Consider the following 15798-nt stretch of genomic DNA (forward strand, 5'->3'; position numbering starts at 1 on the left):
GTATTAGGCATTCATTAACAATCATTTGTGTTTATGTTGAACAGTGGATGTATAATGAAGGTTGGTAAATGAAAGCAAAATTAAACCAGGGAATTTTGGACACTTATAAAGCAATTAACTTGTTTGGCAGTAATTACACATTGAAAGCTAAATCAAGTGCATTTAGAAAGCCACAAGAGTCGCCACATAAACCAGAGGTGCTTTGCTCTAAAATAATAGAAAAGCCTCCCTTTCTTTCCAAATGAAAGAGAAAGGCAAAAGTATGGTATAAATGACAAACAAGGCTCAGGTCTAATGAAAAGAAATATGGTTACAGCCCATATGTTAGAGAAGAGGCAAGTTACGAAAAAATAGGACAGCTCAGCTAATTAAAAGAGAAAAAAAAGCCTTTTGTAACAACAATGATGTGAAAACAGGTGGCATGTGCTAGAGAGTTCAAGTTTTTGTTCTGTTCACGCCCACAGGCATGCACACTCACGCAAGCGCACACACGCATCTATACACTTGAACCACCTAATAGGTATGTGAGGAATAAAAACCGAATCCACCATCAGGTCCTTGGAAGGCCACAATATCTCAGTAGCAGGTCTTTGTCACTGACGATTTTGTAACATGATTCTCCAGATGAGTGTTTGACCACAGGCTTTTATTCGACCTAGCACACGGCATTAGAGGTCAGTCATTAAACACACTCCAGGACTCTGTTATTTAAAAAGGAGAAATGAATAAGGTACTATGGAAAATATAAAGGTGAGACCCAGGGAGAAACCATTACTGAACTGGTGATAAAGCAAAAGAAATAAACATAAAATTCCTTGCATCCACAAGATTCATCAACAGAAATGTTAGTATAAAAATGCATTTAAGAGCCAATGAGCCTTTCAGATAAGGAATGAATTTTCTCAGAATTTTCAACCCTACAATATACTAGTCAAGAAATGCTACAGACGTACTGTTTTTGTGTATCTGTACATGTGGAGGTGCAAGTTCCAATGGGATCGTAAGGCTGGAGGAGAGAGTCTTCAGGTGAGCCCAAAGGTCTGAGCAAAGGGATCAAGTTTTTCAAACTGGAGTCTTGACCATGCTCCTCAAAAAGATCTGAAGATTCATGACCTCTTTCCATCTGACAAGTACCTTCACAAATAGGGAATTGTAGGCTCCTGAGGGTTAGTAACCAAAAGAAAAGTTCCCAGGGGGATCTACAAAGGGCAGCTGGCTTTGTGGAAACATTTGCGAAGAGCTTGGGTGTCAACTATGCTGAAAACAAATACTTGCTTTGCCTCTGAGATTGGAATGGAAACCAGGAGATAGCTTTTGAAATCCTTGCTTTGGTCATTAAACTGCTGCCAAATAAAAAACGTGTTTGCCTTGACGTGGGGTAGTGCATTTCTTTCTAAAGAAGTGGTCTCTCTTTAAAAAAGTCATTTTCTATCCAAGCAGAGGAACAAGGCATTAAGATGAAAAACTTATTTCTCACTTATTTGAACCCTTTTTAAATATTTAGGTTGTCTACTTAGTTCTAATCTAATGTGGGTTGTTTCATTTGCAGTTTACTTGGTTAGAAAATTACTGCCTGATTTTGGCCAAGATCTTATCAATACACCACTGTACTATTTTATTATCTTTACAACAGACCCATTGCCTTTCCCTGAGACTTCACAGGCAAAGGCATTTAAATATCAATAAATTCAGGGAATACAGTATTCTTGAAGGCACCTACTACTAATCCAGGGCTTCTTACATTTTATTGTACATCAAAATCACCTGAGGAGTAGTTAAAATGCAGATCTAATTTAGGAGGTCTAAAGGAGGGCCTGAGATTCTTGTTTTATAACAAGCTACCAGATTACGTTGGTTCCGAAACAGCTCCCAGGTGATGTTGATCTACTGATCAACATCAGTAGAAAGTAGATAGCTGCTTTTGAGAGGATATATGGTCAGGACCAGACATAACTGAAGCCCTGGAAATAGATCAGTTCTTCTCCAAGAAGAGAACTGGATGGTGTAATGATCAGAAATTAAGCAATAGAGAAATATCCATTAAAGATGAAATATACAAGGAAGGGGTCTGGTCACCACTGCTTCTAATCATCTATGTTTCCCAGCTGCCATGGCTTTGCCAATGCTTTTCTCTCCACTTGTCCAGATGTTGAGATCAAGACAATTCAGCTTATCAAAAAGCTATTGGTTTGCCATTGTACTATGTTCAGCACCAAGGATACACAAGTAAACGAAGCAATATCTCCATAATGCTCCCCTGGTGCAATTACAGCACAGCAGGCTAAAGGCTGTGAAAAGGGATGACTAAGGTACCAGGAGAGCTCCTCTTCCAGACCTAAGGAGAAGATTTAGACAAATGTGAAGAATCGGGAAACACTTCTTGGAAGAGATGTCAGCTGAGCCAAATGTTGAAGAAAGAGAAAAAAAAATCCAATTGAAAAAGAAGAAATAAAAGTAATGTTAACAGAGGGTCATCATGGAGAAAGTGTAGACTGAGAGAACATTCTGACTCCACTATGAGCTGCTTCCAGGCCAAACAGTAGATGTGCCCTGTAGTAACTCCCTTAATCCTCCACCAAAGGACTATTGGGAGCCAACTATTTTTATCCTTACTTGGTAGATGAAAACTCTGAAGCCCAGAGAACTCAATGACTGCCGAGGCAACATCACTGATTAAGTGGTGGAGTTGCAATTCCAAGGTGAGCCTTGCTAGTTATAAAGTCTGCAGACTCTTTACAGTGTTCAGCTGTCTCCCTTCAGGATGACTGCAGAGGGGGAGGGGATGAGGCAGCAAGTGATAAAAAAAGAGATTGGCATTGCATTTTTACATAATGATTCTAATCTTCATTTTTCTTCCCTCAACTAGTATTTTAAGTACACAGAAAAATACAGTAGACCATTGACCAACACATGAGTTTGAACTGTGCGAGTCTACTAATTTTTCTCCCATCTTTGCCACCCCGAGACAGAAATGAACCCTTCCTCTTCTTCCTCAGTCTACTCAATGTAAAGACAATGTGGATGAAGACGTTCATCATGGTTCACCTATACAGCTAGTGCTCGACTTACGACCGTGATTGGTTCCGACAGACCGGTCGTAACACGATTTGGTCATAAGTTGAGTAGGCTATATGCACGCGGAGATGGTAGTGCTGCCGGAAGCTGGTCCTCACTGTCATACACCCAGCTGGGCAACGTTTGCACTGCCAGACGCAGAGCAGTCGTGGCTAGCGATTGTGGTCGTAAAGTCGAATGGTCGTAAGTTGCATAGGTAGTAAGTCCTTCAATACCTGTACTTAACAAATAGTAAATATATTTTCTCTTCATTATGATTTTCTTAACATCTTTAGCTTACTTTATAAAACCTGTAACATACTTTATAAAACATATAACATGTTACTTTCTCTAGCTTACTATATAAAATGTATAACATACAAAAACATGTGTGTTAATTGACTGTTTCTGTTATTGGTAAGGCTTCCTGTCAATAGTAGGCTGTTAATAGTTACATTTTGGGGGAGTCAAATGTTATGCATGGATTTCTTATTGCACAGGGTGACTGCACCCCAACCCTCATGCTGTTCAAAGGTCAACTACAATTTATCCCAATCCCATGGTGATTTAAGATTTTAACAGCCTTGGGGAAGACCTCCTGTTGACAAAGAATTTTGCACCCTTTAGACAACTGAGGTTTCATTCTTGATCACATGCTTTTAAAAGGTCGATTTTGAAAAATAAGATCAGACAATAAAGGCTGAGACTGGACTAAGGGAATTGTGGACAAAGCCACAGCTAGCCCTATGGAACCTTCAGGCAAAGAACAAAATCATCATCAACATCATCATCATCATCACAGTAACAATAGCACCACCCTCTTGGCAGATAAACCCCCATGGCAGGACTTAGTCTGGCCATTAAGTGCACCAAAATTTTAGCCTCTTCCCATCCCCTTGGCTTAGAGTCTTGTGTAAGGCATAACATCCTAACTTAACATGTGGCCCTGATTGTGGGCACTTTCCCCTGGAGTACATAGTATATAGTGAACATAGAAACTAGATTCTGGAGAGTGATGTGGAAATACAGGCTGTGGGTGTAGTACACACCATTTTTAGGAATTTAACCATGAATGAGAAACAAGAGATGGGACAGCAGCCAGACAGGACAGCAGGGTCAAGTGTTGGCTTTTTCTCCCCCTAAATAATTCGAGAGATCTGGGAAAGCTTAGAAATAGAGGAAGGGGGTGTGGAGGTGAGGAAGTAGGCTTACCATACACAATAGTCAACTTTATATTCAAAATCATCAGCTCCTAATTCTAATCTTCTCTTCAAGGAAAACAAAATCATCTAGGAAGAAAAGTTTCTTTGAATCTAAGAAGACATAAACCTGACTCATCTCTCAATAAACACCAAGTCTCAAATTTGAATAAAATAACTTATTATTTGTGTATGATTTTAAAACTGATTCCTCAATTTGTCGCTGTCAGCCACTGATTTCAGAAGTCCAAGTGTAACAATGGGAAAATGGATTTTTTTTAACCTATTGACTATATAGATTATTGCATTTTATTGAAGTATAGCTTGTAGACAAGCTTCTTAAAGTTTCAACAAATTGATCAAAACCAAAAACTGTGTATTTGTTTGTCAACTCCTGTTTTAACTGTTTCCTAGCTAAAAGCACAAAAGCACATCTGCTGGTAACTCTTCCTGTCCTGCGGTAGCTAAAAAATCAGGAGATGAATAAGTTATATTTGATGTATTCAAACATCAGCAATTTCATTACAAATCAGGGATCATAATTTTTAAGTATAGATTAACATAGTAAACTCTTTAAAGGATTAACCTTAGTAATAACTACCATGAATAAAGAGAGTTAGGGTTTTAGTTAATCACATATTTCATGTTTATCATGGTTACCATTTCAGAAGACTCATTGAATTTTTAGGAACCCGCCAGTCTAGTCAAAAGAAATCACAAATCCTTAACTAACATATGCTAACTTTTCTTTGAGGAACAAAAGAAGCATCTTTGTTTGTTCCTCACCAGCAAACACTGAGCCATCTAAAAGGGGTCCTTTCAGTGGCAATGTTAGCAGGGAAATTCAATTGTATTTAATTAAGTTCTTCCCCCAAAAACTGCACACAGGAGCATCAAAGAGGTTATCAGAGGTCAGATGCCTGTCATGACTTTCTGACCCTCCCAAAATGCAAAATAAAAGATAGTGGTATCCCTGCTGGTAAGATGGGCTTCCACATTTGTGTCTCTCCCTTTCTGCTTTAATTTAATAGCAATCAGCACAATATGGCTGCTTTTTTCTGAACAATAGGACGGGCAAAAGTTAGATTTACAACGCTGCAAGGGGGAGGATAGGAGACAAGGGAGGCTCACTATGGCTTTTAAGTTTCAATAAGAACATCACTTTGATACCCATAAAAAAAAACTTGAAAATCTATTTAACATCCATTGTGGTCAAAAATGGACAGATGTGCACTTCTCAAATCTCGTATTCTAGAATTATCTTAAATTGTCAACTTTTTTATAGATCTTGTTTAAGAGGGGTATGCAGATGAATAAGATTTCTTCCCTACCAAAACATGATTACGATATTGTGTCATGCATCTAGCAGTTCTTTTATTTTAAAATAATGTATTAAGTATTTTCATAGTGATTCTTATTTTCCAAATTTTGTAATTTTCACAAGTGTACTAACAATCTTATATGGAGCACAATATACTAAGTGGTCAGAAGTACTAAATTTGTTTCATGAAACCAGGCAAAAGTTAATTAACCCAAATGTTATTTAGAGTCTTGAATGTCTAATTGCAAATGAGTCCCAGACGTGGAACTTACTTCCTGAGACATTTCATGTTTAAGAAATTACATTCCTAAGTGACACTGTAAGGAGAATCTCAGAATCTGAGCCCAGAGTACATCTTAAAGATCATTTAATTCAATATAGCAGCTGATGTTTGAATTCCCCCATAACTCTCCCACCCCACTGTCACCCAATCAGTAGTTGGATAATTCTGCAAAGACTTCAAACTCACTGTTTCTTGCAGCCACCCACTTCCAGGGAGACAATATTTTCAGAAGCAAAGCCTAAACTAAAAGGAGTTTAGTTTAATTTTGAAGTCAAGAACCCCAAATGTTAATCCTGTTTCTCCAATTAATTTAGGATCTTGAGTAATACATTTAATCTTCTCTATATTTGTCTGAAAAAGAAGCAAACACATTTGTATTATCATCTGTGAGTCAAGATCCTTGGGTTCCAATTTGTGTGTTTTTTCCCATAGAATTTTAAAGTCAGGACAATTTAAATGCCAACTCAGGCTAAGTAGGGAGTGGCTCCCTGGAGACCCTTCCAAGTTTCATAGGAAAGAGTCCCTGACTGGCTGGCATGATTGTCTTGGCCACAAGCAAGCCCCAGGATGGATAGGGAATATATACCCATACTTCAACCATCTTTGCTCCAGGTAATGCCTTGGAAACAGCTGGAAGAAGACCATTTGCAACTGTAACTTTATTCCAGCAAGAACAGCATGGAAAGCAGGGCAGGCGACAGCAGAGGAGTTATTCCTAGGATGGTTCTAGTCTTGGTGATTATAACAGTCTCACCTTTGTCCTTTCAGATAAGCAAATCAGATTAAAAGTAGAAGACACTGTATGTTCATGTCTATTCACACTCTTGAAAGCCAAACCACAAGGAAAACAGGAAGAAAAATCAATGGTCACTGAGCACATCTCAGCAACTATATAGAGTGGGTACTATCGTCTCTATTCTGATAAAATGGCTGACTGAAAGATTAGATGATAGGTCCAAGGATATTCAGTTACCTAGCAAGGATGATTTGAACCAAGATGTGTACCCAAAGTGCTTCCAAATATACCTCAATACCTTTTACTATTATTCCTAATTTCCTTCAAGACATGTGTACAGAAAAATACTAGACAGCAGTTGTTTCCATCCTCCTTGTCCATTCTGTAGTGTGGTGCACACCCGCAGATTCATTTGCCAGCTTTATCATTATATCAAGCTAATGTGCAGCTTGCTAATTTGCTATATATACGTATATAAACAAACCATCAATCTGTTTTAGTAATAAGGTAATTTAATAGAACTATATAGCTAATTATATTAATATTTTTAATATGCAAAAACTTTAAAAGAAATCCTAATCAAAAGAGAACTTACTGTCAATTTTATTTTTTTTCTCCCATTTATTTATTTTATTGCATTTTAGGTTTTGGGGTACATGTGAAGAACATGCAAAATTGTTGCATAGGAACACACGTAGCAGTGTGATTTGCTGCCTTCCTCCCTATCACCTACATCTGGCATTTCTCCCCTTGCTATCTCTCCCCAGCTTCCCACCCCCCACCGTCCCTCCCCTATTTCCCCCCAACCGACTGCAGTGTGTAGTGCTCCCCTCCCTGTGTCCATGTGTTCTCATTGTTCAACACCTGCCTATGAGTGAGAACATGCGGTGTTTGATCTTCTGCTCTTGTCAGTTTGCTGAGAATGATGGTTTCCAGTTTCATCCATGTCCCTACAAAGGACCCAAACTCATCATTTTTGATGGCTGCATAATATTCCATGGTGTATATGTGCCACATTTTCCCTATCCAGTCTATCGTCGATGGGCATTTGGGTTGGTTCCAGGTCTTTGCTATTGTAAACAGTGCTGCAATGAACATTCGTGTGCACGTGTCCTTATAGTAGAATGATTTGTAATCCTTTGGATATATACCCAGTAATGGGATTGCTGGGTCAAATGGAATTTCTATTTCTAGGTCCTTGAGGAATCACCGCACTGTCTTCCACAATGGTTGAACTAATTTACACTCCCACCAACAGTGTAAAAGTGTTCCTATTTCTCCACATCCTCTCCAGCATCTGTTGTCTCCAGATTTTTTAATGATCGCCATTCTAACTGGTGTGAGATGGTATCTCAATGTAGTTTTGATTTGCATTTCTCTGATGACCAGTGATGATGAGCATTTTTTCATATGTTTGTTGGCCTCACGTATGTCTTCTTTTGAGAAGTGTCTGTTCATATCCTTTGCCCACTTTTGAATGGGCTTGTTAGTTTTTTTCTTGTAAATCTGTTTTAGTTCTTTGTAAATTCTGGATATCAGCCCTTTGTCAGATGGGTAAACTGCAAAAATTTTTTCCCAATCTGTTGGTTGCCAATTCACTCTAATAATTGTTTCTTTTGCTGTGCAGAAGCTGTGGAGTTTGATTAGGTCCCATTTGTCTATTTTGGCTTTTGTTGTCAATGCTTCTGGTGTTTTGGTCATGAAGTCCTTGCCTACACCTACGTCCTGAATGGTTTTGCCTAGATTTTCTTCTAGGGTTTTTATGGTGTTAGGTCTTATGTTTAAGTCTTTAATCCATCTGGAGTTAATTTTAGTGTAAGGTGTCAGAAAGGGGTCCAGTTTCTGCTTTCTGCACATGGCTAGCCAGCTTTCCCAACACCATTTATTGAACAGGGAATCCTTTCCCCATTGCTTGTTTTTGTCTGGTTTGTCAAAGATCAGATGGTTGTAGATATGTTGTGCTGCCTCCGAGACCTCTGTTCTGTTCCATTGGTCTATAGCTCTGTTTTGGTACCAGTACCATGCTGTTTTGATTACTGTAGCCTTGTAGTATAGTTTGAAGTCTGGTAGTGTGATGCCCCCCACTTTGTTCTTTTTGCTTAGAATTGACTTGGCTATGCGGGCTCTCTTTTGGTTCCATATGAAGTTTAAGGTGGTTTTTTCCAGTTCTGCGAAGAAGGTCATTGGTAGCTTGATGGGGATAGCATTGAATCTGTAAATTACTTTGGGCAGTATGGCCATTTTCACGATATTGATTCTTCCTAACCATGAACATGGAATGTTTCTCCATCTGTTTGGGTCCTCTCTTATTTCGTTGAGCAGTGGCTTGTAGTTCTCCTTGAAGAGGTCCTTTACATTCCTTGTTAGTTGTATTCCTAGGTATTTTATTCTCTTTGTGGCAATTGTGAATGCAAGTTTGTTCTTGATTTGGCTCTCTTTAAGTCTGTTATTGGTGTATAGGAATGCATGTGATTTTTGCACATTGATTTTGTAACCTGAGACTTTGCTGAACTTGCTTATCAGTTTCAGGAGGTTTGGGGCTGAGACGATGGGGTCTTCTAGATATACAATCATGTCATCTGCAAATAGAGACAATTTGACTTCCTCCTTTCCTATTTGAATGCCCTTTATTTCTTTTTCTTGCCTGACTGCTCTGGCTAGAACTTCTAATACTATATTGAATAGCAGTGGTGAGAGAGGGCATCCTTGTCTGGTGCCACATTTCAAGGGGAATGCTTCCAGTTTTTGCCCATTCAGTATGATATTGGCTGTTGGTTTGTCATAAATAGCTTTTATTATTTTGAGATACGTTCCATCGATACCTAGCTTATTGAGGGTTTTTAGCATAAAGGGCTGTTGAATTTTGTCAAAGGCTTTCTCTGCATCAATTGAGATAATCATGTGGTTTTTGTCTTTGGTTCTGTTTATGTGGTGAATTACGTTTATAGACTTGGGTATGTTGAACCAGCCTTGCATCCCCGGGATGAAGCCTACTTGATCATGGTGGATAAGCTTTTTGATGTGCTGTTGCAATCGGCTTGTCAGTATTTTATTGAAGATTTTTGCATCTATGTTCATCATGGATATTGGCCTGAAGTTTTCTTTTCTTGTTGAGTCTCTGCCGGGTTTTGGAATCAGGATGATGTTGGTGTCATAAAATGATTTGGGAAGAATTCCCCCTTTTTGTATTGTTTGGAATAGTTTCAGAAGGAATGGTACCAGCTCCTCTTTGTATGTCTGGTAGAATTCAGCTGTGAACCCGTCTGGACCTGGGCTTTTTTTGGGTGGTAAGCTCTTAATTGCTGCCTCAACTTCAGACCTTGTTATGGGTCTGTTCAGGGTTTTGGCTTCTTCCTGGTTTAGGCTTGGCAGGAGGCAAGTGTCCAGGAATTTATCCATTTCTTCCAGGTTTATTAGTTTGTGTGCATAGAGTTGTTTGTAATAATCTCTGATGATGGTTTGAATTTCTGTGGAATCTGTGGTGATATCCCCTTTATCGTTTTTTATTGCATCAATTTGGTTATTCTCTCTTTTCTTTTTTATTAATCTGGCTAGTGGTCTATTTTGTTGATCTTTTCAAAAAACCAGCTCCTGGATTTATTGATTTTTTGAAGGGTTTTTTGTGTCTCTATCTCCTTCAGTTCTGCTCTGATCTTAGCTATTTCTTGTCTTCTGCTAGACTTTGAATTTTTTTGATCTTGCTCCTCTAGCTCTTTCAGTTTTGACGATAGGGTGTCAATTTTTGATCTCTCCTTGCTTCTCATGTGGGCACTTATTGCTATATATTTTCCTCTAGAGACTGCTTTAAATGTGTCCCAGAGATTCTGGTATGTTGTGTCTTCATTCTCGTTGGTTTCGAAGAACATCTTTATTTCTGTCTTCATTTCATTGTTTATCCAGTCAACATTCAAGAGCAAGTTGTTCAGTTTCCATGAAGCTGTGCGGTTCTGGGTTAGTTTTTGAATTCTGAGTTCTAACTTGATTGCACTGTGGTCTGAGAGACTGTTTGTTACAATTTCCGTTCTTTTGCATTTGCTGAGGAGTGATTTATTTCCAATTATGTGGTCAATTTTAGAGTAGGTGTGATGTGGTGCTGAGAAGAATGTATATTCTGTGGATTTGGGGTGGAGAGTTCTGTAAATGTCTATTAGGCTTGCTTGGTCCAGGTCTGAGTTCAAGTCCTGGATATCCTTGTTAATTTTCTGTCTGGTTGATCTGTCTAATGTTGACAAGGGGGTGTTAAATTCTCCCACTATTATTGTGTGGGAGTCTAAGTCTCTTTGTAAGTCATTAAGAACTTGCCTTATGTATCTGGGTGCTCCTGTATTGGGTGCGTATATATTTAGGATCGTTAGCTCTTCTTGTTGCATTGATCCTTTTACCATTATGTAATGTCCCTCTTTGTCTCTTATGATCTTTGTTGCTTTAAAGTCTAATTTATCAGAGATGAGAATTGCAACTCCTGCTTTTTTTTGCTCTCCATTTGCTTGGTAAATCTTCCTCCATCCCTTTATTTTGAGCCTTTGTGTATCCTTGCATGTGAGATGGGTTTCCTGGATACAGCACACCGATGGGTTTTGTCTTTTTATCCAATTTGCCAGTCTGTGTCTTTTGATTGGGGCATTTAGTCCATTTATATTTAGGGTTAATATTGTTATGTGTGAATTTGATACTGCCATTTTGGTGCTAGCTGGCTGTCTTGCCCTTTAGTTGAGCTGGTACTTGTTGTTCCTTTATATGTGTACAGCCTCTTTCAGGAGTTCTTGTAGAGCTGGCCTGGTGGTGACGAAATCTCTGAGTACTTGCATATTCCCAAAGGATTTTATTTTTCCTTCACTTATGAAGCTTAGTTTGGCTGCTTAGGAGATTCTGGGTTGAAAGTTCTTTTCTTTAAGGATGTTGAATATTGGCCCCCATTCTCTTCTGGCTTGTAGGGTTTCCGCTGAGAGATCTGCTGCGAGTCTGATGGGCTTCCCTTTATGGGTAACCTGACCTTTCTCTCTGGCTGCCCTTAGTATTTTCTCCTTCATTTCGACCCTGGTGAATCTGACAATTATGTGCCTTGGGGTTGCTCTTCTTGACGAATATCTTTGTGGTGTTCTCTGTATTTCCTGGACTTGAATGTTTGCCTGCCTTGCTAGGTTGGGAAAGTTTTCCTGGATAATATCCTGAAGAGTATTTTCCAGCTTGGATTCATTCTCTTCGTCGCATTCAGGTACGCCTATCAAACGTAGATTAGGTCTTTTCACATAGTCCAACATTTCTTGGAGACTTTGTTCATTCCTTTTTACCCTTTTTTCTCCAGTCTTGCCTTCCCGTTTTATTTCATTGAGTTGATCTTCGACCTCTGATATCCTTTCTTCTGCTTGGTCAATTCGGCTGTTGATACTTGTGCATGCTTCACGAAGTTCTCGTGTTGCGTTTTTCAGCTCCATCAATTCACTTATATTCCTTTCTATTTTGTCCATTCTCGTTAGCATTTCATCAAATCTTTTTTCAAGGTTCTTAGTTTCTTTGCATTTGGTTAGAACATGTTCTTTAAGTTCACAGAAGTTTCTTACTACCCACCTTCTGAAGTCTGATTCTGTCATTTCATCACACTCGTTCTCCATCCAACCTTGTTCCCTTGCTGGTGAGGAGTTGTGATCCCTTTTAGGAGGAGAGGTGTTCTGGTTTCAGGTGTTTTCATCCTTTTTGCGCTGGTTTCTTCCCATCTTTAAGGATTTATCCACCTGTCGACTTTGTAGTTGCTGGCTTTCAGAATGGGTCTCAAATCTTTCAGATTGACGTTCTGTTTGTTGATGATGAGGTTATTTCTGTTTCTTGGTTTTCCTTCTGACAGTCTGGCCCCTCTGCTGTAGGTCTGCTGAGGTTCACTCCAGGCCCTGCTTGCCTGGGGTTCACCTGCAGCAGCTGCTGAACAGCAAGGGTTGTTACCAGTTTTCTTCTTCTGCTATCTTTGTCCCAGAAGGATACCCGCCTAGTGTCAATCTGATCTCTCTTTTATGAGGTGTCTTTTTGATATATAGGGGTCAGGGAGCTGCTTGAGGAGATGGTCTCTTCTTTATAGGAGCTCAAATGGTGAGCTGTGAGCTCTGTTGTTGTTCATTCAGAGCTGCTGGGCAGGTACTTTTAGGTCTGCTGCAGCAGAACTCATAAACTGCTTTTTGTTCCCAGGTGCTCTGTCCCAGGGATTTAGGGCTTTATTTGTGAGTTTCCGTTATGCTGCAGCCTTCTTTTTTTTTTTTTTTTTTCCTTCAGACCTGCCCAGCCCAGCAAGGAGGCAGCCTAGTCACTGTTGGCCTATAGCAGTTTTGCTGAGCTGCTGTGGGCTCCGCCCCGCTGCGGAGTGAACTTCCCTGCAGTCCTGTTTATATGGGTGTAGTTAGAACTGCTTTGGCGATGGTGGCCCGCCTCTGTTGATGCGGAGTCTCTTTGCTGTGGCGGGTTGCCTTGGCAACGGCGGGCTGCCTCGGTAATGGCGGACGCCCCTCCCCCACAGAGCGGGACCGTCCCGGGTTCAGCTGCGCTTGCTGTGAAACTCTCAATCCAGAGTTTCTGGTTGCTGTTCTTTTGTAGGGGTGGGACCAGCCAAGCCTGATCGCCTGGCTCCCTGCCTCAGAGCCTTTTTTAAGTTGGTGTTCCAGTCACCTGTTGAAGAGGCGCCGGGGTCTGTTTGTTTTCAACCCTGCGGCCACTCACTGCGCTGGCTTAAACAGCGGCACTGAGGTTTGTGGCGCTTTTTTTTTTTTTTTGCCCTGGAATCTACTGTCCTGGTTCTCTGCTCAGTCCCCTTTTTGAACCGGCGAATGGGCGACTTCCCGTGGCTCCAATCGCCAGCCAAAAGGGCACCCGGACCGGTGTATTTTGTAGGGAGAACCGCGGCTCCAGGGCGCCGACAAAGCAGCCGTGCGGGGCAAAGCAGCGGCGCCAGCCGGCACAGCCGCGCTGGCCGAAACAGCCACGCTGGCGACCATGGAGCTCCTCCACCCGGGAATTTCCTAGTCTGTGGGCAATAAAAACGCGGCATCCACTCACCCTCTGCGCTTACACTGGGAGCTGCAATCCTGAGCTGTTCCTAAATGGCCATCTTGGATCGTCCCTCCGTTTTGTCTACTGTCAATTTTACTATGCAAAACTGTAGCAGTGTATTCTTACTATGACCCTCTACTTTTTTTTTCATTTGATATGATGTCATCAGGTACAATAAAATATAGAGTTAGTATCCAGAAGTAAAAGCACAGAAAGTGAATTTGTGATACAAACATTTATTGCTACACTCTGAATGTTTGTATCCCTCCAAAATTCATGTGTTGAAATCTAATCCCCAAACACTTTAATACTATGTGTTGGTATTAAGAAGTGGGGTCTTTGGGAAGTGACTAGGTCATCAGGGTGGAGCCCTCATGAATAGGATTAGTGTCCTTATGAAAAAGAAGTCCAGGGGAGCTTGTTATCTTCTTCTGCCATGGGAGGAACACAGAAAGAAGGCATCTCTGAGGCAGAAAGCAAGCCCTCACCAGACACTGAATCTATATGTGCCTTGATCTTAGACTTCCCAGCCTCCAGGACTATAAGCAATAAATGTCTGTTGTTTTTAAATTACCCTGTCTACAGTATTTTGTTACAGCATCTTGAATGGACTAAGACAACTATATATACATGTGTGCACATGCACACACACACAGAAAAAGAGAGAGAGAGAGAGAGAGGAGGACAGGCAGAGAGAAAGAGATTGACTTATAGTATGCACCTCAAGTAAAAAAAATAAAAATTTAAAATTTAAAAATTTTTTGAAAATTTTTTTAAAAGTTTATTTGAAAGCTATACCATACTTCTACTCTAAATATAAGTTATAGAGGAGCCCAAGATTGTTATCAATGCAATGATCACTGGCAACTAACTACAGTGATCTGAGTTTATAGAGCATAAAGTAGACTACATTCAACAAAGGTGCCACATCTGGCCTTGCAGCCAAGGTGGCAAAACACCATCTGATAACCCAGGATAAAGCATATTTTCTGAAACTTTCTGAAGACTCAAATTTTAACTGAGTTTAAATTTTTAACCTTGGAATCAGCACAAGTAAAATGTCATAGTTCAGAATTGAAATGAGAAATATATTGAACACCAAGCCCATTTTTATTTCAGCTAAACACTAAGATTGTTTTAACTACACTAAACAGTAATAAACAAATAAATAGTATTATGATATATACACATGAGATGCTGTTTATCAGGTAAACTGGAATAAAATTTGAAAGAGACGGCCACGCACAGTGGCTCATGCCTATAATCCCAGCACTTTGGAAGACCTAGCCGAGCAGGTCACCTAAGTTCAGGAGTTCGAGACCAGCCTGGCCAACATGGCAAAACCCTGTCTCTACCAAAAATACAAAAATTAGCTGGGCATGGTGGTGGGTGCCTGTCATCCATCTACTCAGGAAGCTGAGGCAGGAGAATTCTTGAACCTGGGAGGTGGAGGTTGCAGTGAGCCAAGACTGCACTCCGACCTGGGTGACAAAGCAAGACGCCATCTCAAAAAAAAAAAAAAAAATTGAAAGAGATTAATATTCTGTATCAAGGAGCAAATGTGGATTTCCTTTTCCCATGGGAGAATGTATCCTGTTCAAGATGGGTAAAGAATGGGCCCTGGAGCCTGACATACTTTATTCATCTCTTCCTCCTTTTGCTAGCTCTGTGACCTTCAGTAAAAGCAACTATTTATCAAACACCATTTATCAAACACATTTATCAAAAATGTCTGTTCCAGACATTTTACATGTGTTATCTCTTTTAATCACAGTCTGATGAAGTAGGTATAAGAGAAAATGTTGAGTGGAACATAAACATAAACAAATATAATTAAGTTAAAGTTGTTTTTGAGAAATAAGCCATCTTAACAGTGGAAAAGGCAGCCATCCCCAAACATGAGAACCAAATATACAAGAACAGTGGGGGGAAGAAAAGAAGGTCAGTTTAACACCAAATGGTGTCTATGAAATGTAATGAAAGTAATCAAATAATTCTTGCATGATTTTGACCACAGAAGCATAATAAGAGTTCTGTGCACTTCGTTTCTTCAAAAAGGGGACAGCATGGCTAACAATGAATATGGCAAAGGAAAGTGTGATGATATGGTAAGAAAGGTGTTGATAAATATGCCTACTTTGATCAAAATGGGCAGCCCTGCAACACTGCCATA

General features: G+C 40.0%; 1 protein-coding gene across 3 annotated transcripts in view; it reads right to left on the reverse strand.

Moving 5' to 3' along the window:
- CUNH12orf42 (chromosome unknown C12orf42 homolog) overlaps positions 1–15798 on the reverse strand; it is a 192296-nt gene that overhangs the window by 101803 nt on the left and 74695 nt on the right. The window lies entirely within an intron of this gene.

The sequence above is a fragment of the Sapajus apella genome, unplaced genomic scaffold, assembly GCF_009761245.1.
Source record: "Sapajus apella isolate SASKATOON/1434 unplaced genomic scaffold, GSC_monkey_1.0 scaffold2, whole genome shotgun sequence".
NCBI classification, from domain to species: Eukaryota; Metazoa; Chordata; class Mammalia; order Primates; family Cebidae; genus Sapajus; species Sapajus apella.